The sequence below is a fragment of the Staurois parvus genome, unplaced genomic scaffold, assembly GCF_062004578.1.
Source record: "Staurois parvus isolate SC_StPar_1 unplaced genomic scaffold, SC_StPar_1.0 ptg001042l, whole genome shotgun sequence".
Taxonomy (NCBI): domain Eukaryota; kingdom Metazoa; phylum Chordata; class Amphibia; order Anura; family Ranidae; genus Staurois; species Staurois parvus.
The window spans coordinates 279643-302122 of record NW_028318838.1 but is presented as its reverse complement, the minus strand read 5'-3'; the positions used below and the strand labels follow the sequence as shown (position 1 = coordinate 302122).

At 42.5% G+C, this 22480-nt stretch overlaps 1 pseudogene; it reads left to right on the top strand.

Moving 5' to 3' along the window:
• The first annotated feature begins 329 nt into the window (after window positions 1-329).
• Window positions 330-20815, top strand: LOC149440968 (up-regulator of cell proliferation-like; annotated as a pseudogene).
• The last annotated feature ends 1665 nt before the right edge of the window (window positions 20816-22480 follow it).

The following is a 22480-nucleotide window of genomic DNA, read 5'->3' as shown; positions in this document are numbered from 1 at the left end:
ACTCTGCAGTGATTGACTACAGAGGATTAGTAGGTCTCATTTATAAATCATTGGCCAGGACCTGCAGACAAAATCCCACTGTGGCCAGTGACAGCGTACGTTAGCGGGGGGCACACGCATGGGCTCCCCTAACCTGGAACAGGCTGGATGAAGTACATGTCTGTGATCCATCCTGCCCATGCCACATGCCTGCAGTAAATGCACCGTGGGCGGCCAGGAACTGGTCAAAAATAAAACTCACCCCAAATCATCATTGTTTCACTTTAATGTCAATAGTAACATGATGTACTTTTTTCAGGAGATAAAATCCAGACATCATGACCTGGACCATGAAGGCATCAGGGATGATTAAGCATCTAAAAGGAAAACTAACACAAGTGTTTGCGGAGAATGTGGACGGCTTATATGATGAAGTGGGATCTCTCTGCATCCTAACCCATCAGGAGTATATAGATCTGTACACGACTCCGGAACATGGAGAGAGAACGGAGAGACTGATAGACCTCATTCTACAGAAGGGAGAAGTTCCGGGATCATCTCGAGAACATGAATTCCAGGTTTCCAGACTTGTGTGGTGTGTCTACAGTTTTGAGTGAGTTATCTTCTTTCATTTCAATAATTCAGAACCGTCATAATGTTTGAACATTTCCTGTCTTTCCCGTATTCAATACAATCAGTGAACATTCTTTACTCCCTTATGGTCAAAGCCCCGTAACTCAAAGGATCGGATTTAGTAAAAGCAAATGTAAAATTGTAATCTAGACTTGTGTTGCTGGTTAATTTTAACACCTTTGCTCACCCAGCAAGCAGGATCCCTTAACTTATCTGTCAAAGCCGAAACTTCAGGACACATGTAGCACTACCCCCGTAGGAGCCGCTCAAGAATATTTAATGTGTGTCCTCCTATAGTCCTGTGTTACCAGCTCTTCAGCACTCCCACACATCACACATTCACAGTCAGGAATCCAGTCATGAAATGTTGGTTTTGTTGATTTTATTTGGGGGATATCAAGTTGGATGGGGTATAGGGGTGTACTATAGCCCCTCAGGAGGAACTCAAATCGCCTTCACCCTGCTTAGATACAGCAATCGACTCCACTCTACTTCTCAATGGAATCCTCAATAATGTGCAAGGAAAGAAAGGCTACATAGTGTAATACTGCCACTCAATACCATAGAAATCCATAGAATAAGGACACTCACATGTTTCAATAAAATAACAGGCCTTGTTTAATAGCCTCAAAGGCTTCAAAGGAACAAGTTTCCAAATTGTAAATATAGGGATCTCACGCTTTTAGGATCACTGTAGAGGATGACCAGCTTTCCACCTCAAAAATGGCTGCTTGAACCGCAAAAGTCGGCATGCGTTCCAAATATCGGAAGTGACGTAGGCCAAGAAGACGGCAGACCGGAAGTGCGTCAACGCGTTTCGCCCCACCCACAGGGCGTTTTCAAGACACCACCTTCAGTATCTGGCCGTCTTTTATACCCTTAGGGAGAGCTCTCATCCATCTCCTATGCAAATAATTAGAAACTACCTCCCACTACCACACCTGATCATTAAACCATTATAATTACCATACAAAGTACCCACCCTCTGATCTTACCTCATCCTCTATATACTCAGCGTGAGAACCCTTCACAACTTAAATACAAGACAATGATCCACAATTAAAACAATGAAACAAAATTCCTCATAAATATAAATACAAATCACCATATATTCCAGTTATCTTTAATACTCTCTGGGAAATAATGAAAGAATAAAAATAAAAATGTAATAAAAAAAAAAATATATATATATAATAATATTAAATAAAAAAATATATAAAAAAAATAAAATAAAAAAATAAAAAATAAGAAAAGTAAAACAATGAAAAAAATATAAAGCAAATATAAATATAAATAAAAAAACAAAACAAAAAAAAACAAAAAACAAATGTACATATGTAGATCACAATTCCTTAAAAATCTCTAAAATATTTTGAAGCTATAGCACCACAAAACTCTATTGGATACAACCATTAACTTTCCACTAAGTAGAGTGTCTGAAACCACCCACAACTACACTATTAATGGTCTCAGTCAATCCACTCACCAATTGGATAAGAAACAATTAATGTCAATCTCTGCATTTAAACCTTTGGGGGCCAATGTCCCCATATTATAAATCCACTTCGTTTCATTTTGTGAGATGCCTATCAACATATCTCCCCCTCTCCATGGCGTTTCCACTCTATCTATCCCACAGAATTTTAGACAAGTTGGGTCCCTATTGTGACAAACCCTAAAGTGATGTGATAAACTGTGATACTTAAATCCTTTTTTGATGTTTCTGATATGCTCACCTAATCTCACAGATAATTTTCTAGTAGTTCTTCCTATATATTGAAGGTTACAAGAACATTCAAGCACATAGGTAACATGGTTAGTGTCACATGAAATAAACTTCTTCATTTTATAGGATGAACCCTTAGAGCTAGATTTGAAGCTATCAAAATATTTTTTATTATTATCCACTTTTAAAATTCTACATACTAAACACCTTCCGCATTTATAAAAACCCACTCTATCCAAAAAAGAACCTCTTGGACCCCTCTCCACATGAAGAAGAAAGAATGTGGAGAAAAAGTTAATGGAAGTCATAGTGCAAAGAAGGAAAAAGAAATTAAGGGGTTTGGAAGAAAGGATTCTTAATTTGAAAGAGAAAATGCAACCATTTAGTGAATCCAATGAATTTAAACAGAAAGTGAAGCAAGTTCAGGATCATATCAATAAGGTAGATGAGGACACTCAAAAGGAAAAAAATTAAGAAATATTGTAGGGATATGCAGGATTTTAAATCTAATAACGTATATAAATGGCAAGAAGATGTTTCTGGTGGTAATGGTGACTCAAGGAACTCCTCTGTTGAGGAGGTGAGTGATGAGAAAAAATCTTCCCTGAAAACATCTCTCACTACAACAAATGTGAAGGGTAATCCACCCAGTAGTATTACTAATTCATCTCCTAAAAAGAATTTTTGGAAACATAACACATCGGGTTATAATGTACCTGTAAAAAATCGGTTTGAACCTCTTAACAATTGGGGTATGGCATCCCCTAGAGCAGTGGTTCTCAACCTTTCTAATGCCACGACCCCTTAATACAGTTCCTCATGTTGTGGTGACCCCCAACCATAAAATTATTTTCGTTGCTACTTCATAACTGTAATTTTGCAGTGGGAGGACTAGCGCCCCATCACTGATGTCAGTGGGATGAATAGTGTCCCATCGTTGGTATCAGTGGGAGGAATAGTGTCCCATCGTTGGTGTCAGTGGGAGGAATAGTGCCCCATCACTGATGTCAGTGGGATGAATAGTGTCCCATCACTGATGTCAGTGGGATGAATAGTGTCCCATCGTTGGTATCAGTGGGATGAATAGTGTCCCATCATTGGTGTCAGTGGGAGGAATAGTGCCCCATCACTGATGTCAGTGGGATGAATAGTGTCCCATCGTTGGTATCAGTGGGATGAATAGTGCCCCATCGTTGGTGTCAGTGGGAGGAATAGTGCCCCATCACTGATGTCAGTGGGAGGAATAGTGCCCCATCGTTGGTATCAGTGGGATGAATAGTGTCCCATCGTTGGTATCAGTGGGATGAATAGTGTCCCATCGTTGGTATCAGTGGGAGGAATAGTGTCCCATCGTTGGTGTCAGTGGGAGGAATAGTGCCCCGTCATTGGTATCAGTGGAGGAATAGTGTCCCATCATTGGTATCAGTGGGAGGAATAGTGTCCCATCATTGGTATCAGTGGGAGGAATAGTGCCCCATCATTGGTATCAGTGGGAGGAATAGTGCCCTATCATTGGTGTCAGTGGAAGGAATAGTGCCCCATCATTGGTGTCAGTGGGAGGAATAGTGCCCCATCATTGGTGTCAGTGGGAGGAATAGTGCTCCATCATTGGTGTCAGTGGGAGGAATAGTGCCCCATCATTGGTGTCAGTGGGGGGAATAGTGCCCCATCATTGGTGTCAGTGGGAGGAATAGTGCCTCATCATTGGTGTCAGTGGGGGGAACAGTGCCTCATCATTGGTGTCAGTGGGAGGAATAGTGCCCCATCATTGGTGTCAGTGGGAGGAATAGTGCCTCATCATTGGCATCAGTGGGAGGAATAGTGTACAATCATTGGCGTCAGTGGGAGGAATAGTGCCCCATCATTGGCGTCAGTGGGAGGAATAGTGTACAATCATTGGCATCAGTGGGAGGAATAGTGCCCAATCATTGGTGTCAGTGGGAGGAATAGTGCCCCATCGTGGGTGTCAGTGGGAGGAATAGTGCCCCATTGTGGGTGTCATTGGGAGGAATAGTGCCTCATCATTGGTGTCAGTGGGAGGAATAGTGCCCCATCATTGGCGTCAGTGCGAGGAATAGTGCCCCATCATTGGCGTCAGTGGGAGGAATAGTGTACAATCATTGGCATCAGTGGGAGGAATAGTGCCCAATCATTGGTGTCAGTGGGAGAAATAGTGCCCCATTGTGGGTGTCAGTGGGAGGAATAGTGCCCCATTGTGGGTGTCATTGGGAGGAATAGTGCCTCATCATTGGTGTCAGTGGGAGGAATAGTGCCCCATCATTGGTGTCAGTGGGAGGAATAGTGCCCCATCATTGGTGTCAGTGGGAGGAATAGTGCCCCATTGTGGGTGTCAGTGGGAGGAATAGTGCCCCATTGTGGGTGTCAGTGGAAGGAATAGTGCCCCATTGTGGGTGTCAGTGGGAGGAATAGTGCCCCATTGTGGGTGTCAGTGGGAGGAATAGTGCCCCATTGTGGGTGTCATTGGGAGGAATAGTGCCTCATCATTGGTGTCAGTGGGAGGAATAGTGCCCCATCATTGGTGTCAGTGGGAGGAATAGTGCCCCATCATTGGTATCAGTGGGAGGAATAGTGTCCCATCATTGGTGTCAGTGGGAGGAATAGTGTCCCATCATTGGTGTCAGTGGGAGGAATAGTGCCCCATCATTGGTGTCAGTGGGAGGAATAGTGCCCCATCATTGGTATCAGTGGGAGGAATAGTGCCCCATCATTGGTGTCAGTGGGAGGAATAGTGCCCCATCATTGGTATCAGTGGGAGGAATAGTGTCCCATCATTGGTGTCAGTGGGAGGAATAGTGCCCCATCATTGGTGTCAGTGGGAGGAATAGTGCCCCATCATTGGTATCAGTGGGAGGAATAGTGCCCCATCATTGGTGTCAGTGGGAGGAATAGTGCCCCATCATTGGTGTCAGTGGGAGGAATAATGCCCCATCGTTGGTGTCAGTGGGAGGAATAGTGCCCCATCGTTGGTGTCAGTGGGGGGAGGAATAGTGCCCCATCGTTGGTGTCAGTGGGGGGAGGAATAGTGCCCCATCGTTGGTGTCGGTGGGGGGAGGAATAGTGCCCCATCGTTGGTGTCAGTGGGGGGAGGAATAGTGCCCCATCGTTGGTATCGGTGGGGGGAGGAATAGTGCCCCATCGTTGGTGTCAGTGGGGGGAGGAATAGTGCCCCATCGTTGGTATTAGTGACACAAATGATGGGGCACTATCCCTTCCACTGACACCAATGATACTTACCTTGCTGACTCCTGCTCCAGCCTGGGCTCGCTCTCTCCCTCTCCCATCTACAGCCTGCATACCTGGCTGCAGCAGCAAAATTTGCACTTACCTGTCAGCTGTCTTCCTTCTCTGGCCTCTCTCTTCACTCGCTCCTGCAGCTCCCTCGATCTTCTTCGATCTCCGCGCGCTGCCGCTCGGCTCCTCCTCTCCAAGCTCCACCTCCTCGCCGGTGATTGGCCGCCTGTGTGCCTCTCCTGAGCTACAGTTCCGGTGGCCAATCAGCGGCGAGGAGGCGGAGCTGCTGAGTGATCCCGGAGGTGTGGCCAGGTTACAGGGGCAGCATATCATCCCGCCCACAGATCGCCTGAGACAGGAGCGGTGTCTCGGTTCCTAAGACCATCGGAAATATGTGTTTTCCGATGGTCTTAGGCGACCCCTGTGAAATGGTCGTTCGACCCCCAAAGGGGTCGCGACCCCCAGGTTGAGAACCGCTGCCCTAGAGGATATAACTACAATACAGGGAGAGATAATAATTTTTCAAGGGGAAGCTTTGCAGGACCACCCCCTTGGAGAGGAGGGGGTCCAAGAGGTTCTTTCCATATGAGGGGGAGAGGGGGACCTTACTACCACCCCGGGAGGGGGAGAGGAGGGTGGGGGCCACCCAGGATGGATCAGTATCCCTATTGGGGAGGAGGAGAAGGAGGGGGTGTAGAGGAGGGCAAGGGAAAAAGAAAAAGGTCGACCTAAATCAAGGAATTTTTAACTTAAGTGATTATGTTTTAACTGAAGAAGAACTGAAAGTGCTATCTTTGGGTCTGAAATTTGCACCAGATAGAGATCTTAACAAATTGGATGCATACGTAGATTTACAGAAATATATTAGAAAAATTAATCTAAAGAAATTTTGGAGTAAGAAACAAAGTGGTAATAATGATATTGAGAAGGGTGTTGTTAGTGATAAATTAAGTCTATATCCTATTGGGAATATGCAAAAGGATACTATAGGCCCTTATTTGCATACTAAATTAAGGAATAAATCAGTCTTTAATCCTAAAATAGCAAATAATCACTGTGTGGAAACTTTTAAAAAAATGGTAGAGCATGATTTGGAGCATTTATCTATCCCCAAGTTGAGATCTAAACAGCATATAATTTCAGGAATTCGGAAGTTAGAAAAGAATGAAAATATTGTAATTAGATCAGCAGATAAGGGAGGGGGGTAGTGGTTTTAAATAAATCAGATTATTATATAGAGCTGAATAGACTGGTGGATGATGTTAACACATATGAATTATTGAAAAATAACCCCACAAGGAAATATAGGTCAAAATTAATTAAACTAGTCAAAGAAGGAGAAAAATTGGGAATATTGAATAGTAAGGAAACAAGATATCTAGTGCCTAAGCCTCCTAAAATACCAGTGATTTACCAATTACCTAAAATTCATAAAAATCTGACAAAACCTCCAGGAAGACCGATCATAAATGGGATTGATTCATTGTTCTCCAGACTGGGAGAATATGTAGATAAGTTTTTGCAACCCTTGGTATCTTCCTTTCCCGCTTACTTAAGAGATAGTGGGGATTTGATTAGCTCACTCAAAGCTATTAGTGAAGGTGAGGATTGTGTCATGGCCAGTGTAGATGTAAATTCGCTATACACTAATATAAAACATCATGACGCCCTAGCAGCGGTTAAAGGAGCAATGGTAACTAAGTCAGGAGTTGATTCTGACCAAATACAATTTATCATGAAATGTCTGGATCTGGCTATGACACATAATTATTTCTGGCATTCTAAAAGATTTTATAAACAGATTATGGGTGTAGCGATGGGTGCTAAGTATGCACCGTCAGTGGCTAATTTATTCATGAGTGGGTGGGAAAGTAAGGCAATCTTTGAAAATAGGAAGAAAGAACTGCTACTTTATAGGAGGTTCATAGATGACATCATCATTATATGGAAAGGAGATAAAGAAGGACTGGTTGACTTTATTGATAAGATGGGGAATAATGATGTTAACTTATCATTCACTTATAACCTGAGTGAGACAGCTATTGATTTTTTGGACCTGACGGTGTATAGGCAAGGTAACAGGTTTCTTACAAAGACCCATTTTAAAGATGTTGACAGGAATGGGTATATTCCGAACCATAGCTGCCATCACAGAAACTGGCTTAAGGCCATTCCGAAAGGTCAACTTATTAGGTTAAAACGCAACTGTGATGATAATAAAGTATTTCAAAATCAATCTGATATGTTATTGAATAGATTTAGGGAAAAAGGTTATAAAGAACAGTCCTTGCAATGTGCTCTAGAACAGGTCAAGGGAATGAATAGGGAAGATTTGCTGGTCAAACAATCTAAAGATAGATGCACAGGAGAAATGGCTTTTATAACGAGTTATTCTCGCCAATTTAAATTAGTAGAAAGGATTATAAGGAAGCACTGGCCGATTCTAAAAAGAGATGAGATTTTGAGTAAATTACTTCCGGAGAGGCCTAGTTTCATTTACAGAAAACCGCCTGTATTAAGGGATAAATTGGTAAAGAATGTTCCTGATAAACCGAGGAAATTAACCACTTTTTTGGATAGAGTGGGTTTTTATAAATGCGGAAGGTGTTCAGCATGTAGAATTTTAAAAGGAGATAATAATAAAAAATATTTTGATAGCTTCAAATCTAGCTCTAAGGGTTCATCCTATAAAATTAAGAAGTTTATTTCATGTGACACTAACCATGTTACCTATGTGCTTAAATGTTCTTGTAACCTTCAATATATAGGAAGAACTACTAGAAAATTATCTGTGAGATTAGGTGAGCATATCAGAAACATCAAAAAAGGATTTAAGTATCACAGTTTATCACATCACTTTAGGGTTTGTCACAATAGGGACCCAACTTGTCTAAAATTCTGTGGGATAGATAGAGTGGAAACGCCATGGAGAGGGGGAGATATGTTGATAGGCATCTCACAAAATGAAACGAAGTGGATTTATAATATGGGGACATTGGCCCCCAAAGGTTTAAATGCAGAGATTGACATTAATTGTTTCTTATCCAATTGGTGAGTGGATTGACTGAGACCATTAATAGTGTAGTTGTGGGTGGTTTCAGACACTCTACTTAGTGGAAAGTTAATGGTTGTATCCAATAGAGTTTTGTGGTGCTATAGCTTCAAAATATTTTAGAGATTTTTAAGGAATTGTGATCTACATATGTACATTTGTTTTTTTTTTGTTTTTGTTTTTTTGTTTTTTTTTTAATTTATATTTATATTTGCTTTATATTTTTTTCATTGTTTTACTTTTCTTATTTTTTATTTTTTTATTTTATTTTTTATATATATTTTTTTATTTAATATTATTATATATATATATATATTTTTTTTTTATTACATTTTTTTTTTTATTCTTTCATTATTTCCCAGAGAGTATTAAAGATAACTGGAATATATGGTGATTTGTATTTATATTTATGAGGAATTTTGTTTCATTGTTTTAATTGTGGATCATTGTCTTGTATTTAAGTTGTGAAGGGTTCTCACGCTGAGTATATAGAGGATGAGGTAGGATCAGAGGGTGGGTACTTTGTATGGTAATTATAATGGTTTAATGATCAGGTGTGGTAGTGGGAGGTAGTTTCTATTATTTTGCATAGGAGATGGATGAGAGCTCTCCCTAAGGGTATAAAAGACGGCCAGATACTGAAGGTGGTGTCTTGAAAACGCCCTGTGGGTGGGGCGAAACGCGTTGACGCACTTCCGGTCTGCCGTCTTCGGGCCTACGTCACTTCCGGTATTTGGAATGCACGGCGACTTTTGCGGTTCAAGCAGCCATTTTTGAGGTGGAAAGCTGGTCATCCTCTACAGTGCTCCTAAAAGCGTGAGATCCCAATATTTACAATTTGGAAACTTGTTCCTTTGAAGCCTTTGAGGCTATTAAACAAGGCCTGTTATTTTATTGAAACATGTGAGTGTCCTTATTCTATGGATTTCTATGGTATTGAGTGGCAGTATTACACTATGTAGCCTTTCTTTCCTTGCACACTATTGAGGATTCCATGGAGAAGTAGAGTGGAGTCGATTGCTGTATCTAAGCAGGGTGAAGAAGGCGATTTGAGTTCCTCTTGAGGGGCTATAGGATCCCTTATATCCTATGAGGCTTATTACTCACCTCCATCTGGTGAGTGCGGTCAATATTATTTTTCACGTGGTGATCAGGTGGAAGCACATTTTGGAACATTGTTTTGAAAATCCTTTTGGGAAAATAAGGACTTATGTTTGAAATATTATATATATATTTTTGCACGGACATTTATTTATTTGTGATTATTTTTATTTATTTAATTTTTGCGCTGTTTTTTGTGTTATTTATTATTGGTGGTTTTCACTGGTGCACAGCTGCATAATTGTACACTTTCTTTGATTGGCGCTTGGATTGTTTTAGTTTATAGGTGTGTACTGGATGCCTCATGGACTGATTCTCGAGGACAGCTTTCCTGAAATATATACAACTTTCTCTTTAAAGCCTCAACGAACTTGGTTGGAGTGCTAGCCAGCACCTCCAAAAGACAAAGCCACTAATGTCTTGAGCAGGGGACCCAGATCCCATGTCTTTCAAAAAGTAGAGTCACTAGCAAGGGGGCAAATCTGGTTTCCCACCAGAGTGTTCCTTCCCCAATCCACCCAGGGTTTTCAGATTTACTCTCTCAGGGTGCTCTCCTGCACAGCATGTGGAAGGCTGCGGTTACCAGGCTTGTGAGCTGGATGGCTCCCTCCTTTTCCACAGGTGATCCTCCTCGAAGGGACCAGCTTGCAGGCAGGCTCCGACTCAGTGAGCCCCGTGGCTGCCTCCCAGCACTCTCCTCTCTCCTCCTGTCTTCCACCCGACCATCACCTCTCACACCTCCTCCTTCCTCCTACTTCTCCTGACTAAGAAATCTCCCTCCCCTTTTTAGGAATCTGGCCCCTTCAAGCCTCCTCTTCAGGATTGGCCAAAGTCCCTACAGAGGTGCAGCCAGCTACCCCTCAGATCTGCCTCTGAGGCCCTCACAGAGAACCTCAGATCAGGGGGAAATTCCACAGAGGCTGGTCTGCAGAGCTCCTCACCCCTGTCCTAAATTTGACCCCAACTGGCTATTATTCCCGAGCCACCTAGCAGCTCTTCACTAACCATTATTGGGATCTAATTCCCCCTAGTGTAACTAGGAGGGTGTTACACATACTTATATTAACTGTGTGCATGGACCACCCCTAAGACCCCTCTAAAGCCCCCAATGTCCCACAATGTGCTACAGCCTGCTACAGTCCAAAAAATCATGATCACATCATGGTGAAGCAAAGAGACAGAACAATTTATTGTCACCAATCAAAAGTGATGTTTGGAGGCCACAAAGGGCCTCTTCCTCAAGTAGTAGCCAGATACAGAGCCCCCATCACCCCCAGTGCTCCTATCACAGCTCCATCCAGCTCTGGTCAGGGATTCCCTGTTTCCACCAAGTTCCTGCTCTCTCTGCACTGCTACAGCCCAGAATTTCCTTGTTCCTCTTCTGATAGTTCAGTCCTAGTTTTCTCCTGCACTTGCTTGTTCCAGCTCTGTTCAGGTATTGCTTTTTTCCAGCCTGGTTCCAGCCCTCTCTACTCTGCTACACCCTGGGATTTCCTTGTGACTCTTCTTACAGTTCATTCCTTATTTTTCCTGGATTTCAAACCACACTAATGATCTCGGGAGTGGCCTGGAGGGTATTTAAGCTTTTAAAAAGGCTCTTCTTACCAGCTGCCTGAGACGTATAATACTGCAGCCCGCTATTGCCTGATTGTTGCTGATGTGGACTGCCCAACTACTCTCACTGCCTGCCTCAGCCTCACTATTGTCCTTAATCCCCTTGGAAAACAGTGAACTCCGGTGAACTCCGGCTTTACTCCCCCCCCCCCCCCTACTATAACCAGCTCCTGGTCTGTCTTGCTCACCCTAATATGATCTTCTCCTATTGCCTGCTCCTTGACCATGGTCACTTTCTGGCCTGCCTCCCATACACTATAAGATCTTCCCTGCACCCCCAACCATGCTCAGATCTTGCTCTGCCACTAACAACTTCCCTCTGCTCATTCCAATCATGATCCCCCCCTAATCTGCGACACTGTCCTCCCTGGTGATGATAACCTTCTCGTGTGCTTCCTTACCTGCCAACCACAACCAGTTCCCAATCTATATTTATTTCTTCTCCCCAATCACAAAGGTCCAGGTTCAGTCTTCAAACCTCAAAGTTTCTACTCTGTCGCTCATATTCCCGGTACACAATCAGTTTAGACTGTGTCCTATGTGTCCTCCTCTCCAAGTCACAATTAAAGTGATATTACAAGCAGATTATTATTATTATTATTTTAAATAAACATGACTATACTTCCCTCCTCAAGCAACCCCTTTCCTTCTTTTCTCAGGTCACCCACAGCTTGCAATGGGGGCACCTAAGCAGGCTCACTCCTGAGCTGCTGCTCTGTGTGACCATTCACACACTGAGCATGACTCAGCCCATTCTCTCCTGATTGGCTCACTGGCTGTGACTTCTGTCTCAGCCAACAAGGAGGGAGAGATCCAGGAGGGACAAGGCTTTTGTGCACATCGCTGGATCCAGATGGGGCTCAGGTAAGTGTAGGGGGGCTAAAGAGATCTGAATGGAGTTGAATTTTGATGGATTGTGTTCTGTATACCCTCCCTTAGGACCCGTTCACACTAGAATGCAGTGCAGGAGAGCTGTGTTCCTATTGCAATCTGCTGCGGGGGTCAGTTCAAAGTTGACAACACCCCAAATGCATGTTGCAAATGTCCGCATCGGCCCACACAGGATCACATGGTACAAACGTTCCATGCAATGTGGTTGCAGTACGTTTCAAAAAGGAGTGCATGCATTACTTTTGGTGTGGTGCAGTTGCAGCCCTTTCAAAATTAATGTGGCTGAAATCTCACTGCACAGATCTGCAGGTGAATTGCACAGGAACCTCACAGCATTCCATGTGCGATTTCACATGCAGTTTCTAGTGTGGATGGGCCCTTAAACCTTGACATCATAATCATGAATTGGAATACATTTTGTAAAGAGCTATGAGATCTGGGGCTTACCCAATGCTTCAGTGCAGAAACCCTAAAAATGTATTTTAGAATATTGGTGCGTGTAGAAATCACAGAACCCCATAGGAAAATATTGACATTACATCAATCCAGGGGCTTACCTACAAGGATCACAGGGGTAACAATAGTGATTTGGCCCCATGCTCTAGGGTGCCCATGCAGCTCCCCTGTATACCTGGATAGGAGGGGAGGTGGGGGTGACATGTAGAGGAAACGATCCCCTCCATTTTTCTCCTGCAACCATTGAAAGCTTGCTTCTCCTCTCCCTCTCACAGGCATTCAGTGGCTGCAGGAGGAAAGTGGAGGGGATTGATTCCTATATATGCCACCCCCGCCTCCCCTCCTATCCAATTCCTGCTGCCCCCTGGGCCCTTGGGTACTCCCTGGCTCCTCCTCACTCCTGGAATCCCCCTTTCCCTCTCCCACCAGCTGCTGTGGGGGATGAGTCAGGATGGACAGTGGAAAAGAGGCTGGTAAATGTCATTTACTAGCCCCTTCCTTTTCTGAATGGACAGTCAGTGATTGATACCGATCAAACTGTGTTTACTATGCTTCAGTTTTTGAATGAACAGGAAGCTCTGTACAAGGCTATTCCTGTTCATTCATTCTGTGCAGCTGAAGATGCAGAGATGGAGATGGAGGGTTGTGTCCTCAATCTCCTTTCTCTGTCTCAAAGGTGGAACATCAGAGGTCTGTTTACACCCCTGATATTTCAACAAAGTCCAACAGGGTTCCTAAGAAAAACAATTGAAAAATTTGAAAAAACTGTAAAAAAAAGAATAAATAAAATATAATGGTAAAAAGTAATAAAAAAACTAATACCTATCAACCCCAGTGGCAGAACTACCAGGGCGTAAAGGTCACACTGGGCCCTGGCATTCCACCACCATGGGGAGCCCCAAGACAGCATGAAGAGGGCCTGCTGCAGAACATATGAAAGGGTCCCATGATGGGAGTAAAGGGCCCCAGGATCAGTGGAAAGGGCCCTTGTCCCAAAGGGAGGAGCCCCAGCCAGGTGTCAGGAGGACCCTTCATGGTTTCTTGCACCGGGGCCCTGAGGGTTCTAGTTACTCATCTGACAAGATCTATAATGTACCCCAATTGAAACTACTTAAACACTGAGGGTCTGAGGTAGGCAGACTATAATGCATTCATAGATCCCCGATTAGAAGCTTTCCCATGTGTGACTTGAGTAGTCTGAACACAAGCTGTAGCCATTCAGTCTGACTGTGTCACTCCATGGACTTCAGGTGGAGGCAGGACTACTTTGTGGTTCAACTTTCACTTTGAAACATGGTGCTCTGCGGCGTCTGTGCTGTGTATCCTGGTGGGGGAGTTTCCTTTTTTGTACTCATCCAGAAGTTGGCTTGATTAAGTAGATAAATACACAGAAAAGCACTTTTGAATCCCAAATCCCTCAATCAAGTATATTTTACTGCCATGGGAAAACGAAGGAATATAACACTCATACCTTTTTGAGCACTCCACTTTCAGACATAAATTAGGCCCTCTCTACCCTTGCGTAGGCTGATCACAGGATACTATACAGTGGGGCAAAAAAGTATTTAGTCAGCCACCAATTGTGCAAGTTCTCCCACTTACAAAGATGAGAGAGGCCTGTAATTGGCATCATAGGTAGACCTCAAGTATGAGAGACAAAATGAGAAAACAAATCCAGACAATCACATTGGCTGATTTGGAAAGAATTTATTTGCAAAATATGGTGGAAAATAAGTATTTGGTCACCTACAAACAAGCAAGATTTCTGGCTCTCACAGACCTGTACCATCTTCTTTAAGAGGCTCCTCTGTCCTGCACTCATTACCTGTATCAATGGCACTTGTTTGAACTTGTTATCAGTATAAAAGACACCTGTCCACAACCTCAAACAGTCACACTCCAAACTCCACTATGGTGAAGACCAAAGAGCTGTTGAAGGACACCAGAAACAAGATTGTAGACCTGCACCAGGCTGGGAAGACTGAATCTGCAATTGGCAAGCAGCTTGGTGTGAACAAATCAACTGTGGGAGCAATAATTAGAAAATGGAAGACATACAAGACCACTGATAATATCCCTCGATCTGGGGCTCCACGCAAGATCTCACCCCGTGGGGTCAAAATGATCATAAGAACGGTGAGCAAAAATCCCAGGACCACATGGGGGGACCTAGTGAATGACCTGCAGAGAGCTGGGACCAACGTAACAAAGGCTACCATCAGTAACACACTATGCCGCCAGGGACTCAGATCCTGCAGTGCCAGACGTGTCCCCCTGCTTAAGCCAGTACATGTCCGAGCCCGTCTGAAGTTTGCTAGAGAGCATTTGGATGATCCAGAAGAGGATTGGGAGAATGACATATGGTCAGATGAAACCAAAATAGAACTGTTTGGTAGAAACACAACTCGTCGTGTTTGGAGGAGAGAGAATGCTGAGTTGCATCCAAAGAACACCATTCCTACTGTGAAGCATGGGGGTGGCAACATCATGCTTTGGGGCTGTTTCTCCGCAAAGGGACCAGGACGACTGATCCATGTACAGGACAGAATGAATGGGGTCATGTATCGTGAGATTTTGAGTGCAAACCTCCTTCCATCAGCAAGGGCATTGAAGATGAAACGTGGCTGGGTCTTCCAACATGACAATGATCCCAAACATACCGCCTGGGCAACGAAGGAGTGGCTTCGTAAGAAGCATTTCAAGGTCCTGGAGTGGCCTAGCCAGTCTCCAGATCTCAACCGCATAGAAAACCTTTGGAGGGAGTTGAAAGTCCGTGTTGCCCAGCGACAACCCCAAAACATCACTGCTCTAGAGGAGATCTGCATGGAGGATGGGCCAACATACCAGCAACAGTGTGTGCCAACCTTGTGAAGACTTCCAGGAAACGTCTGACCTCTGTCATTGCCAACAAAGGATATATAACAAAGTATTGAGATGAACTTTTGATATTGACCAAATATTTATTTTCCACCATAATTTGCAAATAAATTCTTTCCAAATCAGCCAATGTGATTGTCTGGATTTTTTTTTCTCATTTTGTCTCTCATAGTTGAGGTCTCCCTATGATGCCAATTACAGGTCTCTCTCATCTTTTTAAGTGGGAGAACTTGCACAATTGGTGGCTGACTAAATACTTTTTTGCCCCACTGTAGTTGTAGTAGTGTTCTTACCGTATCCGTATTTTCCAATTGATTAATTGATTACAATGTTGCAAGTAGACTGGTAATACAGAAACATATAATAAAATAAAAATGTATTTTCTTACAGAACTTCATACAAGAAAAACGACCTTTCATCAGTTTGCAGAAAAAATGAACATGGAACCACACCTGACTAGAAAATTGACTCTGAGGGACATCTTGAGTCTTGGCTTAGATAATGTGCATGACAAACCTCCTAAAACTATAGAGGATCTTCCCTGGAATTACTTAAGGAAACTCATTGCCTTAAACAGGGCTGCAAGAGACATTCTTCTTGAGAAAGAACAGCCTACTGGTGTTGACATACATGATAATGGTGATGATGATGATGACAACCCATTTAATTCTTCTTTGATTACAGATGATAATTCCTCAGCCTCTGTTCACCCCCTGGATGTCCTGTGTCTTCTCCTGCATTGCTCAGACAGTTTTCTGCAACAAGAGATTGTAACCAAATTGTCCATGTGCCAGTTTGCTGCCCCTCTGCTGCTCCCTTCTGGTGACGGGTCACACTGCACCCTCATGCTTTGGGCAATGAGAGACATAGTGAAGAACTGGATACCTCAGTCATTAGCGGACAGTAAAGGGTTCAGAGAAGAAAATGTGGTCAATACGTCCATGCCAATCTTCTCATTTGTCAGACTTGGAAAAAACAAATTATCCAAATCAAAAATCCTGAATCAAGTTCTTAATCCACCTCAGCTACATAATAACTTCTTCATACATGACAATATGGAAGGAGGAAACATTAAGAGGGAAATATCTGATGGACTGGTAGAAGTTTCCTGGTATTTTCCCTGTGGTAAGTCTGATGTTTTCCCAGAACCCATCACAGTGACCAACCTACGAGGAGACCTGCAGACCAACTGGGACCAGTTCATGTTTCTGACAAGAATTTCATCAGCTGTGTTTATATTCATTGAGGATATTTCCAAGAGAGAATTCCGATTGCTATCATCCTGCCCTACCACTGACACCCAGTATTACTTCATTGTTACTCCTGGTCCTGGCAAAACTGTGAGTACACAGACACAGAAGACCCTTCAAGACTTAATGCCAGTTCTAAAGATGAAAAAATCATATGTGATAATACATGCAGGCACGACAAATGAGGCGGCATTTGTAAAAAAACTACAAAGTACTATTATTCATTTCTTAAACAGTAAGCCAAAAGAAAATAAAATGAGAGACCTTGAGAAAGAAACTCATGGATTGGACATCCAAGTGGATGAGAGAGTTCCTGAATGTCAGAAGGCCAGGGAACTTGCCAGGAAAATTACATAAGAAATAACAAACGTGTCTGAGTATAAGAACATCACTATGAAGTTACAGGGAGATCTCTGGAGACAGTTATCTAATGTGGAAAAGGAACTTTGCAGAATGACAAAGCAAGGTGGTAAAGACACTCAACATTATCAAGATGAACTGATGAAGAAACGTATTTCACTGCATGAGGAACAACATAAGCATGATCTGCCCTATGGTTTAATGCTCTTTATTGATGCAATCACTCATTTGTCTGAGATTGAGAAACAATATTTTCTGAAATGGATGAAATTTGAACTTGATTCAATTGCCAGAAATCATCTTTCTAATCTTCAAGCTGAATACAAAGAAAAATGTAATGATATCTTAATCAATAAGGAAGAACTCAGACAGATAGACCAGAAAATCTCTGACAGTTCTTTAGGAATTGAACATTTCCTACGTGAGATGGGACAGTTTTATGAAGCTGAATGTTCCATGGCTAAAGAGAACAAAATACATAAAAGCCAAAGACAGTTTGCTGGACTGCCAGGAATTGCTGCCAATCTCTTGTTGAATGGTTTCCCATTGGAGTTAATAGATGGAGATGCCTCCAACATTCCCCTACGGTGGTTATCTGATGTTCTAAAGGAGCTGGACACCAAAACAGGGGAAAAATGCAGAATGAGAGTAATCACTGTGCTGGGAGTGCAGAGTACAGGAAAATCCACTCTTCTCAACACCATGTTCGGTCTGCAATTCCCGGTGGCCAGTGGAAGATGTACACGAGGAGCCTTCATGACTCTTCTTAATGTGAAAGAGGACTGCCAGGAGGAGCTGGGCTGTGACTTCATCCTGGTGATTGACACTGAGGGGCTGAAAGCTCCAGAGTTGGCTTCCTTGGAGGGCAGTTATGAACATGACAATGAACTGGCCACACTAGTGGTTGGGTTGAGTGAGATCACCATAGTCAACATGGCCATGGAAAACACAACAGAAATGAAGGATATCTTACAGATTGTGGTCCATGCTTTTCTTAGAATGAAAGAAATAGGAAAGAGACCCAACTGCCAGTTTGTACATCAGAATGTGAGTGATGTGTCTGCTCATGACAAAAACATGAGAGACAGGAAGAAACTTCTGGAACATCTGAATGAAATGACAAAAGTAGCTGCAGAGATGGAAAATAAAAGTGAAATCAAAACTTTCAGTGATGTGATGGATTACAATCTGGAGAAAGACAACTGGTACATTCCTGGACTCTGGCTTGGGGTCCCACCAATGGCTCCAGTAAATTCTGGGTACAGTGAACATGTGTCTGAATTAAAAAAGTATTTATTGGAATTAATGACAAGCAAAGAATCCCTACACAGGTCCTTACCGATTGCTGAATTTATAGAATGGATAGAAAGTTTATGGAACGCTGTAAAACATGAGAAATTCATCTTCAGTTTCAGAAACAGCCTGGTGGTAGAAGCTTACAATAACTTGTCTATGCAATTCTCACAGTGGGAATGGGAGTTCAGAAAAGCCGTCCATGATTGGCTGATCCGTACAGAGACAAACATTAAGAATCAGACTGCAGAGAGTCTAAGTGATGAACTTTGCTACATATTTAATAATGAGCTGAACAATGTGTTGATTAATAGAGAAAGTGAAATGTTGAAATTGATAGAAAACTATTTTGAGCAAAAAAATGAAAGTATTCATCTAATAGAACGATACAAACAAGATTTTATTCTGAGCACAACATTCCTGAGGGAGGAATTGAACAGGAATTCCCTTGTGAAGTTGGATGAGGCGATTTCAATTCAGAAAGCAAAATTTGAGATTCAGAATATGAAAAATAATTCCCAGAAATCGATTGAAAACAAAATCACAGATCTGCTCAGGAGGTGTCGGGAGAAGAAAGAAAAGCTGGACCATGAGGCTTTAAAGAGAGAATTTGAGGAGATGTGGAAGAGGACACTGACAGACCTACAGATTGAGAAATTAAAAACACACATTGTCAGTAGATCTATGTTACAGCATCTAATGAATGACATGAGGAATAAAGTATCGGCTGTAAATGAACACTTACTGGGTGTGAAGGATCCAGCTGTCGCTCAACCTGATTTCAAGATGGATGAGAAATATATTGAGAGTGGATGGATCAAGAAATTGACAGATTCAGTTTTGCATAATTTAGGTGTTAGATCTAGAAAGCAGCATTTTGACAAAATAAATGATTTTGCTCATTCTCTTATAGATAACTGTGACCAATATATCAGAGGGAAGGTGGGGACTGGAGAGGACTATTGTGACAACTACTGCCTGGAATTACTTCATATGATTACAACAGAGATTTCTAAACAGTCCACAAATCTTCATTTGTCCACATGGTTTGAACTGGATATCAAGCTTCACATTCTTGGGAAAGCTTCCAGAGAATTTCAGGAGATGCATGAGAAATTCATTAAAGAGAACGATCCAAACCTGTGTTTGGAGAAACTAAGCCCTGGATATTTAGAAACATTTATCAGTCTATTTCAAGAGAAAGATATTTGTCAGACTAAAGCCAAATCATTCTGTGATCGATGCTTAAAACCTGCAATGAGGGATCATGTTTTCCACCATCTTGGGCAAAAAATAATGGATAGCATAGTAGAAAGTTCAGACAACAAGAAATTCAGCAGTAGAACATTTTTTCAAGATTTTTTACTGAAGGAGCTGCTAGAAGAAATGTCCTTTCAGAAATATGTGAAGTATATACGGTCATATGAGGAATATACAAGAGCCCGGATACTGCATTACACTGAAACATATGCAACACCCCAAATCCTAAAACCATTACAAGAAGATCTGCTCTCTTCACTGGACACAAAGATAAGATCGGCTCTTACTGAAGACAACTCTCTTAAAAGTTTATCTGTCTCAGATTTTTTAAAAACTGTATGTGAGATACTAAAGGAAGAATTAGTAATCCCACAGAATGAGATGCAAGCGGTCACTTTCCAGAACACGGCTGATGTTGGCCAATTTTCATCTGACATTCAGCTCTTCCTCCAAGATACAGAAACAGAAGTCTTATCAGAGCTGCAATCTATGGATATAAAGTCTGTACTCTCCAGGGTGGAGGTGAAGCCTGAGGATGAATTGTTCAGGAAGGTTGTTGGCTGTGGGAAGCAATGTCCATTCTGTAAAGTCCCCTGTGAGGCCGGAGGTGATGGACACAAGGAGCATTTTGCTACCATCCACAGAGCTGAAGGCCTGGGAAGATACAGATGGATTTGTACTCAAAAGTTACGCACTGATATATGTAGTACATCTGTTGTATCTAATGGATCATTTCAAAATTCAGCCACAGAATCCAAACCACACCCATACAAAGAGTATCGTACCATTTATCCAGACTGGTCCATCCAACCAGATCCCAGCATCGACTCATCAGATTACTGGAAATATATTTTTGTTACATTTAATCAGAAATTTGCTGAAGAATACAAGGCAAAACCAGCAAATCTACCAGACGGCTGGAAATCCATCACAGAAGAAAACGCTCTGCAAAGCTTAAAGAAAGTGTTCAACAGCTAAATAGAGAAGACAAATCACCACAACGTGTAATTCATCATCCAAGTCATTGTCTGCAAATCGTTTACACTTATGAAAAATAAAAACCTTTCCATGGATTTTCTCTAATTGGAAAAACATTTCAAATATTTCCCTCACCACCACGGCCACAGTAACCAGGGTGTGACAGAATGTCTGAGAATCCTCATCCCCCCCATGATATAATGGGATCATTGCTTCTCCCAGAAGATTCCAGAACATTCCAAGTCATATTACAGGTGGTGGTTGTATCCATGGACTATGACATTCCTAACACTGCACTGGAAATGTTATAGATGATATCTCTCTAGGAATGATCATCTGATTCTGTGTTTTATTGTACTACACATTATAATATAATAAAGACAGAACCTCCATTTAGCTCTCATGTTGATGGATTTCAGCATTTGCTCTAAAACAGACCATCTCAGTGTCTACAGAACAGAAGTCGGGAAGATTATTACAAGAAGGTTTGTTAGAATATCTGTAATGTGTGTGGAAGCCCCGGAGAGGATTGTTTCCCCAACAACACTGGAGTTTCACATATAGAGGGGAATTTATCAAAACTGGAGCAGACAGAATCTGGAGCAGCTGAGAATGGCAACCAATCAGCTTCTACCTTTTATTTTAAAAGCTTACCCGGACAAGCTGAAGATGGAAGCTGATTGGTTGCCATGCTCGGCTGCTCCAGATTCTGTCTGCTCCAGTTTTGATACATTCCCTTTATAGTGTTTCGGTATATAGTATGTGTATGGGGGTTGGTTTAGTAAAGGCAAATAGACTGTGCACTCTGCCAGTGCAGTTACTCCAGAGCTTAGTAAATGAGGTTGTGACGGGAGTCACTTTGGGTGGGGGGCCCATGGAACACAGCTCACTTTGGAGAGGTGGGGAGACCCCTGTCTCAGCTCCCCATATCCCTCTTATGTGTAAGTCACCCTGTGCTTGTTAGGGGTACAGGGTGATCTCTCCTAATATTGGGGTGGGGGGGTTGTTGATGTGTTATGTGGTTGCATCCCATTGTTCTATTGTCTGTCTGGTTTGGGAGCAAACTATTATGGGATGTATGTGTTTGTGTATTAGCTTAGTGGGGGGGTGTCTCCAGCAGCCCTCCCTCCTGATGGGACTGTCTGCTGGTGTGAAGTTTGAATACCTGTGTGTCTCTTGTTACTAAATGTAGATTGGCCCACCCTGTGTCATTATGCAGGGAGGGGGGATTGTCCCCTGAGTGTATATATCTTGTCTTCAAATAAATTAGTCTACCTCCTGGTTCACTTCAAGACTGCTGTCGTCTGGATCTTGGGGTAACAATAGTCACTGGTCTCATGTTCCAGAGCCTGAGAAGCAGCTTCTTGATGGAGATACCCAGTTGTGGTTGTTTGGGGTCCATTACACAGGTAAAGCTTTGTTTTGTGAAGAATACCCAATCACATGTAAGGGAAATTAAAAAATCAGCATTTTGCTTGCACATGATTGGATGATGGAAGTCATGATGGATCTTCCGCTCATTTACTAACCTCTGGAGCAATTGCACTTTGCAAAGTGCACCGTCTATTTGACTTTAGTAAATCAACGCCCATGTGGAACTGTATGGTTACATTCAAAGACCTGAACAGCCCTTCCATTACAACCGTCAGAAATGATTTTGTTCACACTGAGGGATGTATTTATATAAATGTGCTCATAGCAATCCACCCAGTGAAAGTGCATGTACATGTGTTCTGTGTGAATATAAACACATGCCAT